Genomic DNA, 10,903 nt, shown 5'->3' with positions numbered 1-10,903 from the left:
CTCAACATGCAACAAAGAGTCACTCTAAAGTCACTAATAGCGGAGAACAAATGAAGAGATTATTGTAGGGTACGAAACCACCTCAAAGTTATTCTTTTTGTTCGATCTATTCGGCTATTCCTATAAGTGTCACAAACAACCCTAGAGTTTGTACTAAAATAACACCTTAAGACACACATCAACCAAAACCCTAATTTCACCTAGATACTCCAATTTCACCACAAGTATCCGCGGGTTTGATTATATGATATGCATCACACAATCTCAGATTCATCTATTCAAACCAACACAAAGAACGTCAAAGCGTGCCCAAAGTTTCTACCGGAGAGTCAAGACGAAAACATGTGCCAACCCCTATGCATAAGTTCACAAGGTCACGTAACCCGCAATTTGATCACCAAAACATACATCAAGTGGATCGCGTGAATATCCCATTGTCACCATAGATAAGCACATGCAAGACATACATCAAGTGTTCTCAAATCCTTAAAGACTCAATCCGATAAGATAACTTCAAAGGGAAAACTCAATCCATTACATGAAGGTAGAGGGGGAGAAACATCATAAGATCTAACTATAATAGCAAAGCTCGTGGTACATCAAGATCGTGCCAAATCAAGAACATGAGAGAAAGAGAGATCAAACACATAGCTACTGGTACATACCCTCAGCCCCGAGGGTGAACTAGTCCCTCCTCAGTCCAGTAGGGTGCCGGAACGGGGTCCCGATAGGTTTTTCGTGGCTACAGAGGCTTGTGGCGGCGAAACTTCCGATCTAGGTTTATTTGTGGTTTTTTTTATATTTATAGGAATATTTGGCATCGAGAACAAGTCAGGGGGGTCCACGAGGATCCCACAAGACTGAAGGGCGCCCCCAGGGGGGTAGGGCATGCCCTCCACCCTTGTGGAGGCCTCGTGGCTCTTCTGGCCCAACTCTTTTGCTTCGGGGGCTTTTTCTGGTCCGTAAAAAATCACCACAAGTTTTTAGCTCATTTGGACTCCGTTTGATATTCCTTTTCTGCAAACCTCAAAAACAAGGAAAAAATAGAAACTGGCACTGGTCTCTAGGTTAATAGGTTAGTCCCAAAAATAATATAAAATAGCATATAAATGCATATAAAACATCCAAGATATATAATATAATAGCATGGAACAATCAAAAAGTATAGATACATTGGAGACGTATCAAGCATCCGCAAGCTTAATTCCTGCTCGTCCTCGAGTAGATAAATGATAAAAAGTATTTTTTTGATGTGGAATGCTCCTAAAATATTTATCAATGTAATATTCTCTATTGTGGCAAGAATATTTAGATCCATAAGATTCAAAACAGAAGCTTATATTGACATAAAAACAATAATACTTCAAGCATACTAATAAAGCAATCATGTCTTCTCAAAATAACATGGCCAAAGAAAGTTATCCCTACAAAATCATATAGTCTAGCTATGCTCCATCTTCATCACATAAAATATTCATATCATGCACAACCCCGATGACAGGCCAAGCAATTGTTTCATACTTTTGATGTTCTCAAACTTTTTCAACTTTCACGCAATACATGAGCGTGAGCCATGGACATATCACTATAGGTGGAATAGAACATGGTGGTTGTATAGGAGACAAAAAGAATGAGATAGTCTCACATGAACTAGGCATATCAATGGGCTATGGAGATGTCCATCAATAGATATCAATGTGAGTGAGTAGGGATTGCCATGCAACGGATGCACTAGAGCTATAAGTTTATGAAAGCTCAAAAGAAAACTAAGTGGGCGTGCATCCAACTCGCTTGCTCACGAAGACCTAGGGCAATTTGAGGAAGCCCGTCATTGGAATATACAAGCCAAGTTCTATAATAAAAAATTCCCACTAGCATATGAAAGTGACATCATAGGAGACTCTCTATGATCATGGTGCTACTTTGAAGCACAAGTGTGGAAAAAGGATAGTAACATTGCCCCTTCTCTCTTTTTCTCTCATTTTTTTATTTGGGCCTTTCTCATATATATTTTTGGCCTCTTTTTTTCCAGAGTCTCATCCCTTCTTGTGGGGGAATCAGTCTCCATCACCCTTTCCTCACATGGGACAATGCTCTAATAATGAAGATGTTCACACTTTTATTTACTTACAACTCAAAAATTACAACTCGATACTTAGAACAAAATATGACTATATATGAATGCCTCCGGCGGTGTACCGAGTTATGCAATGAATCAAGAGTGACATGTATGAAAGAATTATGAAAGGTGCCTTTGCCACAAATACGATGTCAACTACATGATCATGCAAAGCAATATGACAATGATGATGCGTGTCATAATAACTGGAACGGTGGAAAGTTGCATGGCAATATATCTCGGAACGGCTATGGAAATGCCATAATAGGTAGGTATGGTGGCTATTTTGAGGAAGGTATATGGTGGGTGTATAGTACCGGTGAAATTTGCGTGGTACTAGAGAGGCTAGCAATGGTGGAAAGGTGAGAGTGTGTATAACCCATGGACTCAACATTGGTCATAAAGAACTCTCACAGTTATTGTAAAAATCTATTAGTTATTGAAACAAAGTACTATGCGCATGCTCCTAGGGGGATAGATTGGTAGGAAAAGACCATCGCTTGTCCCCGACCACCACTCATAAGGAAGACAATCAATAAATAAATCATGCTCCGACTTCATCACATAACCATTCACCATACGTGCATGCTACGGGAATCACAAACTTCAACACAGGTATTTCTACAATCCACAATTACTCGCTAGCATGACTCTGATATCACCATCCTCATATCTCAAAACAATCATAAGGACTCAAACTTCTCATATTATTCAATGCACTTTATATGAAAGTTTTTATATCCCTCTTGGATGCCTATCATATTAGGACTAAATAGCCAAAGCAAATTACCATGATGTTTAAGACTCTCAAAATAATATAAGTGAAGCATGCGAGTTCATCAATTTCTTCAAAATAAAACCACCACCATTCTGTAAAAAGATATAAGTAAAGCACTAGAGCAAACGGCAAACTACTCTGAAAGATATAAGTGAAGATCAATGAGTAGTTGAATAATTGTGCACCTATGTGAAAACTCTCTAACATTTAAGAATTTCAGATCTTGGGATATTATCAAACAGCAAGCAAAACAAAATAAAATAAAATGACGCTCCAAGCAAAACACATATCATGTGGCGAATAAAAATATAGCTCCAAGTAAGGTTACCGATGAACGAATATGAAAGAAGGGATGCCATCTGGGGCATCCCCAAGCTTAGATGCTTGGTTGTCCACGCCGGCAAAACTATAGCGTAGCTAATGTGGCATCATTAGTTTAGTTGCTAACCACACCACGACCAATGATGTGTGGGCCTTCAGATTTAATTAACCTCGGGTTGTCTCCGTTTTAGGTTTAATTTCCCCTCTATTATAGTTTTTTTGTTAGCTCTCATGTAAGTGAGAGAGGAGGGTGGGAGAAATAAGGTTGTTCCTTTTTCTAAAGGGTGGGTCCCACATGTCAGTGGCATATGCAGACAGGGACAAACATGTCGAGAGAACATTTCGGTGATGGTCAAACCCCTTTGACTAGACGGAAACGACTCCGAAGGGTATATTCATAATGGCACCTGATGGAAGAGGGGTATAGTTGAGCACTATTTTTATTTAGGGGTAAAGATGACGTCGGACGGAAATTAGGGGGAAAATGGGAATGTCCCATATTAATAACCTTTCGTCCAAAAGAGATGCATGTGTTGGGTGGTTGACTTCAGCCAACATAAAGAAGATCATTAACATAAACATATAAAGAGTATATCAAATCCTATTATCATATAATTGTATACATACCAGGGTTCCTTCATATCCCCAAGAACTAGGGAAACTCCTCGCACATCGAGAATACAAACATCGCTGGATGAATCATGCATGATCAAAGCGGTAGTGTCAAAGTAATACAAAAGTGAATCCACACTAGCTAATGTATTACAAAGAGATGGAGATGGGCTGGCGATGGTAAAGACGGATGGTGATAGTGCCATCTTGATGCGGTGATGCGGTGATGCAGCGGCAGAGTCTATGGATCATCCCCACAAAGTAATCCTTCGAGAGGCTACGATTCTTCATTCTGGATGTGTTTCTGGTCGTGTGGTGTCTCTGATCTCCTATCCATATGCAAGGAGGGTGAAGTAGTTGACCAAACGGCAGCAGATAGTATGATCGATGGTACAAGCGCGCGCTCATACCACACATCATCTTGCATTCTGGAGGTCTCTGCGTGAGCCTTCTCTTCTCCCAAATGTTTGACCCTTTTATGGCAGTGTTTATAACGTTTATTAACATGATTTTATCACCATAAGTTGAGTTCTTTCCTTAATACCCCATATTATTCTCGCACATGATATCTTGGTGAAAACATATAACACGAAGTGCGCGAACGCGGTAAAATACAAAGAATCCTATACTACAGAACGAAATAAAAGGTGTAAATATCACATAAAATGGACTCATCAGTTGTCCACCTTATCCATCTAAGAAGGCAACGATGTTAGCATACCCTTCCAAAAGCACCAGTCAAATCTATCATACAGATTCTTCATGTCCAACATGTACTCACAAAATTCTTCTCGACCATCTTTCTTTGAATTCATATAATGTAGACACTCAAAGGCGATGAGAGCATTATCTGTAATCACCCCCACCCCCGAGAGATAAAAGCACATAATCTATTCACCATACATTTTGAGATAACTTTATAGATAACACTACAAAGGATGATTGCACAAAATAATATCTAACAGCCTAGGTAATATCTTACTTTACAAAAAATTCTAGTTCGCTCAAAAAACATAGTCGATAACTCGTATGTTCCCAACGCCTTAAGCAGATTGATCTCTTCATCTAAAACATAAGCACACAATTTTTCATTGCCCTCAACATCCTCTTTAGGATGAACTAAGGAAATCACAAACGAGGGATCTACCTTAGCATCGCAAGAGTATAAACTCTTGAAAAAGGTTTTTGATAATTCAGGCAAGAGAGGCGATTTTGTGTGCATGGAGGTAGCTACACATGCTTCTTTCACTGTTGGATGCACCATGATTGTGTCAGCATGTCCCCCCTAGGTACCACCCTCCTACTGCCCACTTTGTACTACCATGGTTATTATTATTATTTAGATTACTCTTGAGAAATCTATGTATCGGTCATGCTGGCGTCGATCTTTAATCCTTGTAACACGTCATTTCACTGCTTTGAGTATTTGTCGCACAGACCCATATCTTGTTTTTTCTGATCTTGTTTCTCGTTTGCTCGTTGTATTTCCCTCGACATTTTTCTTATTCCCTAGCATGGTCATGGGCCCTATCATCCCCTGCCCCCCTATATGGACATGCGGCTACAAGTGGTTTTTTGTGCCCTCGTTTTCCAAACTCTATCTGTGTCTCGTGGTTGTCTAGAAATCGTACGCTACAACTTTGAGACAATCCTACTAGGTACTACCATGAGTGCATGTTGTTCTTGGTTAAAGGACATCTATGTCAGGGCCATGTGCCAATTCACCAATGTCCTCTGTGTTAGATCCAACCTCCCTCTTGAGCACATAAAAGTTATTTCCTTCGCTCTCCAGAAAGCTTTCCTATGATTCCATATCATCTCCTCCTTCAAGAGCAACTCATCCATGTCACATTGAATTTCACCTTTAGTTAACTGATTCAATATCATTTCGCCTATAAAGAAAATCTACTCTCTTTCTAGCATATTCATACTTTTGGAATAGGACCAATGTGATTTCTGCTCCAATCATGCAACAAATACATCATAATTATCTAATTTGAAGCAACATTACTCAAATCATGAATAGGTTGTTATTTGTTCCAAATATTGTTAATGTGATCATTCAACACATGACCCTCTCTTTCTCAATAGGTTTCATATCTCAAATTTTAAATAGGTTATTGTTTTTCCAAAATATTGTTAATGTGATTATTCAACACATGACCCTCTCTTTCTCAATAAGTTTCATAGCTCAAAGTTTGTGAGAGAGATATTTTACAATCATGATCAGAAATATGAAGTAATAAAGGACAATGGTCTGTTGTAGGGCTTACAACATGATAAATCTTATAGAGTGGAAACAGAGAAGACCAATATGGGAATGCCATGGCTTAATCCAGACACACTCTGACATTCCTTCTCCTGTCTTGTTTATTGTTGTAAGTCCATGACACGCCTTCGACGCCCAAGTCAAAAAGGTTGCAGTGAAAAAGAACTTCACGAAATTTCTCATTAAACAATTAGATCTCCTAAGCGTTGAAAGATGCTCATGTTGCCACATTGATTCATTGAAATCCCCACCATGAACCACGGACCTATCCCCAAAATTTTAACTCGACACAACAAGCCCCACATTACAGATCTTTTAGCGGCACAAGGTTCACCATACACAAAAGTATATATCCACTTTATTTTATTTGTTTGGCAAACATACATGTCAATGAAGTGTTCACAAAATTTATTTAAATCTAACACGAAATTCGCATCCAGGAAGATCACAGGGCCTCCACCTTTACCTAGAACAGACACAATAAAGACTTGACTCATAAATAGATGCATTCATAATCCCTCTGCTCTCTTTCTATTTTGCCTAGTTTCGTACAAGAAGATAATACTAGGGTGCTGAGTTTCCACAAGACTCATTAACTCTTGAACCATACTAGATTGCTCGAAACCTCAACTGTTGCAACTAAGCATCTTCATGAATCTTGATGCACATCATCACATGTGTTCGTGAGTTCCCCGGCAACCCCAAGGCTGATAGGTCCATTTCTAACATCCTCAACCGTCTCCTCTCCCCCTATAGACTCCCTCCTTGTATCATTATACTCCTCCTCTCTTTCTCTTCCACCGCGTTGCCTACATGAGTAATCAGACCGTCCACCCCCATTACAGCTTCTACACAACACACACACACACACACACACACTTACTGGATAGACTTACATCGTCATACAACACATGCTCTACAATATCAACATTATTGTTCTCAAAAGAGAACACTAAGTCACTCACTCTAGCAAGAGGGTCAACCAACACACATCTTTTTTAGCATGTAGCAGATGCACGTACCACTGTCCAGCCTGCTCTCTAGCTCGTGTGCACACGCTTCTATATGGCCTTCGAGGACTCAATGACCATAGTTCAGAGAGATTTGGATGACGGCATCCCTTCTTCGGGATGTTCGCTTTTGACATATGCCAATGGGGGTGGACAAGGTAGCTCATGCGCTAGCACAGGTTGCTGATGGGAGTGCGAGGCCATCTGGATCCTTAACGCACCACCTGTTATTTTTGAGCTTCTCCTGAAGGATTGTATAAACTTTATTATTGATTATTAATGAAAGTAGGTTAACACTGTAGAGGTCGAGCTCGAACGTGATTTTTTTAGGGGTAAAACCAAACTTTATTCATCAAAATCCATAGTCCCTGAGATACATGTTTGGTCACGGGGTTGAATTAGCCACACATGATGCCCCTGATCAAAAGAAAGAGCAATTTTTCCTAAGTTATGGGCTTCACTGTTGGCCACTCAACATAAAAATACAAGTAAAGTCTTCTGCCCTAGAGCTCGAGCCCTTTTTAAACAATCTCGCGAAGCTTTTATTTAACTCGTCGCAATGTTCTAGAGCTCGGACCTGATGCATCATGCTTAGTGATCAGGCATTTCAAGCCCATCGAGATGATACAGGCCGCAAGGATTCATGGCGGGGCGCGGCTATACCTTGCTTCTAGCGAGACTGATGGAAGACTCGCCTAAAGGGAGGCGCGAGATGGGCTAGCCCAGGCACGTGGGCAGCCACATCCTCATTTGTTTTACATTTTTTTTACTTTTGCTTCTTTTTTTATACTTCCCTATATTCTAAATAAATATATTACAGAAAAACAATTTAGTAAAAATATTTGAAAAAACAATATTTTGAATTTTTTTAAATGCATATAAGAAAAATGTTTTTCATGTATAAAAAATGAATACATAAAAAAACAAATGTGTATGAAAAAGGTGATGATGTATTTAAAAAATATTAATCAAAGCATTTGAAATAATAATGTTAGTCTTGTATTTGAAAATGTTAAATCAAGCATTTGAAAAAGTTAAATGTGTAAAGGAAAAATGTTAACCATGTATTCTAAAAACAATTACCATCTATGAAAAATGTTAATCATGCATATAAAAATGTTAAATGTGTATAGAAAAGTGTGGACCATGTATTCTAAAAATGTTAAACTTGTATTTGAAAAATGTTAATCAAGCATTTGAAAACATGTTAAATGTGTATAGAAAAAATGTTGACCATGTATTTAATAAATGTTAATCTTATATTTAAAAATTATTAAATGTGTATTAGAAAAATATATTAGATATATATCAAAAATATTAATAGAAAAACAATGAAACCCCGAGAGAGAGAAAATCAATGAAAACTGAGAAAATAAACAAACAAAACCAAAGTAAATGAAGAAAAAAAGAAAGAAACTAAAAAAGCTAGTGAAAAACGAAAAAGAAACAAAGAAGAACAAAGCAAAAAGGACAGAAAAGAAAAAGTAGTAAAAACATAGAAAGAAACAAAGAAAAAAAGTGAAAAGCAAGAAAAAATAAAAGCAGAAAAAACCCGAAACACCAGTAGAAGACCGTCTCTTTTTCTTCAATTAGGTCACGACATATACTAACTTAACATGAACCCGATGATGGTCAGTGGTTAGCAGCGGCACACACACTGCAACCGAAAAATCGTAGGATCGATTCAGGCGCGCACTGAGTCTTCCATCGGACTCGCTATAGGCGAGATATAGGCTCTGCGTGACACAGTTGCGAGCCAGAAGCAACGCAGAACCTGCTGTTGGGCTTGGGCCTCACCGTGGAGATTTTCTCGTGCTGACAACCGTATTACGCCTCTGCTAGCAAATAAATCTTTTGAAAGCACCTGTCACGCGCAATATCCTCTGCTAGCACAAGGAAAAACATTCCACGCAAAAAAAGAGGAAAAACATGCATCATACTCCTTTTTGCTGCCCAAGGAGTACAAGTTGGCATATCCTATTTGGCGCTACAGGCGCCCATTAACGTGTATTTTGCAAACGGGCGCCTGCAGCGCCCTGTGCTGGGCCGGCCCATATAGCGTTTTATCCCTATTCTAAAATGCCAAAAAAAAGACGCAGCAACGGGAGTCGAACTCGTGATCCCTGCGCTCCCAGGTAACAGCCGTAACCAGTACGCCAGCATCATTAGCTTCCGCAGTTAACGTTTGCTTTGTTTATTATTACATTCATCGGGTTTTTTCAAAGTTCCAACACGTTTTTATACTTTTTCTTTTTTCATGTTCATTTTCTTTGTTTTTCCTTTCTTTTTCTTAAATGCACGGATTATTTTTCAAAATCGATCAACTTTTTCTAATTTGATGACTTTTTTTCAAATTCAATGAACATTTTTTAAAATCAGTGAACTTTTTCCTAAATTCGGTGAACTATTTTTTCAAATTCCATGAACTTTTTTAAATTCGTGAACTCTTTTTAAATTCAGTGAACTGTTTTTTTCAAATCTGATGAACTTTTTTTCGAAAACGATGAAATCTTTTTTGAAATGATGAACTCTTTTCAAATTCGATGAACTGTTTTTTCAAATTCGATGATATTTTTTAAAATTTGATGAACTCTTTTTCGAAAATGATGAACTCTTTTTTCGAAAATGATGAACTGTTAAAACTTTTTCATAAACTTCTTATAAAATTTGGTGAACTTTTCTTCAAAAATGATGAACTATTTCTCAAGATCGTTGAACTTCTGTCTCAAAATCGATGTACTTTTTTAAATTCACAATTTTGTAAAAGTAAAATTAAATAAATATTGCGGCCATACTATTTCATGTGGAGTTAGCGAAAGGAAGATCACAAGTGGTCAAGTGGTCGAACAAGCCTTGCGTTGGCGATCGATCGGAGTTCGATTCCTGAGCAGCCACGTTTCTATCATTTTTTTTGGTTATTTTTGTTCAGTACCTTGCACGGGCCGGCCCATCAAGGTGATGCAGCGGGCGCCAGGAACCTGTTCGGGCGCTTAAGGCGCCGAACAGGACGTCCCGTACAAGTTATTATTCCTTGGCATTGTGATTTTCCATCTTCTTTTTGCTGCCCACCACCCTCCCCGTGCTCATCATAAATCGACCCACGAGCCCTACATCCCCATAGTACTTTTACCTTCCTAATAACATTATTGTATGTGCATCAACTGAAGAAGGGTTCCTAAGAAGGTCCACGTCGTCTTTGATTCGTAGAAAGTTCACATGAATTTTATGGGGCGGAATTTCGGCAGACTTAAACTTTGAACAAAGGAAGCTTTAATCATGTCTCATTTAAGGGGGGAAATAGAACGGTTTTTACCATCTAATTTTACTCGGAGATTTTTTGTAAATTTTTAAATTGGTTTATGTTGTTTTCAAATTTATTTTTTGGGCACAACTATATTTGCCCACTAGCCAATCGCGCGCAACTACAATTACACACCCATCGAGCACATGCGATTACATCTACGTGTTTTCGAAAAAAGATGCCATAAAAAAGTGGGAAGGGGAATAAATAAATAAATGAAGAAATACAAATCTCACTCGACTGGGATCTAGCCGAACCCATCAATTGACCAGAGTGTGCATTTGTCGATGTAGATGCGTCAGAGACTCGCCTTCCAGCACCCACAAGAACTAAGCAGATGAATAAACATTATGCAATGGGGAGGAGTGAAAATAAATCTATGGACCTCTCACGTGTGCTTCCCCCTTTACACCAAGGAATCTAGACGAGGATAGGGCATCTTCAAGGCGAACCCGTAAACCTCCAGCAACCGTTTGGACCGCGTTGTCCGGAC

Source organism: Triticum dicoccoides, chromosome 5B (assembly GCF_002162155.2).
Source record: "Triticum dicoccoides isolate Atlit2015 ecotype Zavitan chromosome 5B, WEW_v2.0, whole genome shotgun sequence".
NCBI lineage: Eukaryota > Viridiplantae > Streptophyta > Magnoliopsida > Poales > Poaceae > Triticum > Triticum dicoccoides.
This window is presented reverse-complemented; position numbering follows the sequence as displayed.